We start from the raw sequence: 861 nt of genomic DNA, 5'->3' as shown, positions 1-861 counted from the left end.
ACCAGTTGTTAGAGAAGCCAATCGACCAATACAGCTTGCCAATCCTGCGAGAAGACAGCCTCAGAACAGACTCATTGCCGATTTTGATGCAGCTCACCAACACTTTCAAAATCGATCAGCTATTCAAATTCATGTTCCAAGAGAAAATCATGACATAAAACCCCAGATTGTCTCTTCGGTGAAGCAGAACAAATTCCATGGAATCTCTACTGAGCACCCAATGGACCACATTGATCTTTTTAAAGAAATCTCTGGAATGGTGAGAACAACTCCAGAAACTGTGGACTATGTGAAGTGTAAGCTTTTTCCTTTCTCTCTAAGTGATAAAGCTTTTAGATGGTTGAAATCTATGCCATCTGGTTCTATTACATCATGGGAAGAATGCAAGTCAGCTTTCCTGAACCACTTCTACACCAAGTCAAGATCTAACCAGCTGAGAAACAAGATACAAAGTTTCCAACAAGGCCCAATAGAATCATTCTATGAAGCCTGGAAGCGATTCAAAGAGTATGAGAGAGACTACCCTCATCATGGTTTCTCTGGAGCAAACCTGCTAAGCACCTTCTACAGAGGACTTCAGCAGAAGTATCAACTTTCTCTTGACACTGCCAGCAATGGAGATTTCAGTTCAAAAACCATACCACAAGGGAGAGCACTCATCGAAAATCTGGCTGTAGCTAACAGCAACAACAACCCTGAGTATGACAGATCAAAGAAGATTATTACTAGTCATTAATCAAGGGAGATTGCTGAGCTAAAAAGCATGGTAAATCAACTTCTTAAGTCTCAAAATAAGAATATACATTCTTGTGATACTGCTGTAGGAAATGAGGAAGATGGAAGATATGAAGAAGATGACAT

The 861-nt window shown here is 40.2% G+C and overlaps 1 non-coding gene across 1 annotated transcript; it reads right to left on the bottom strand.

Annotated features, from left to right (window-relative positions):
* Positions 1–431: 431 nt before the first annotated feature.
* Positions 432–537, bottom strand: LOC112089550. The gene has a single exon (XR_002901188.1). It is a non-coding gene; the product is annotated as a small nucleolar RNA R71 (small nucleolar RNA).
* Positions 538–861: the final 324 nt, after the last annotated feature.

This window comes from Eutrema salsugineum, unplaced genomic scaffold (assembly GCF_000478725.1).
Source record: "Eutrema salsugineum unplaced genomic scaffold, Eutsalg1_0 scaffold_12, whole genome shotgun sequence".
In the NCBI taxonomy this organism is placed as follows: domain Eukaryota; kingdom Viridiplantae; phylum Streptophyta; class Magnoliopsida; order Brassicales; family Brassicaceae; genus Eutrema; species Eutrema salsugineum.
This window is presented reverse-complemented; position numbering and strand designations above follow the sequence as displayed.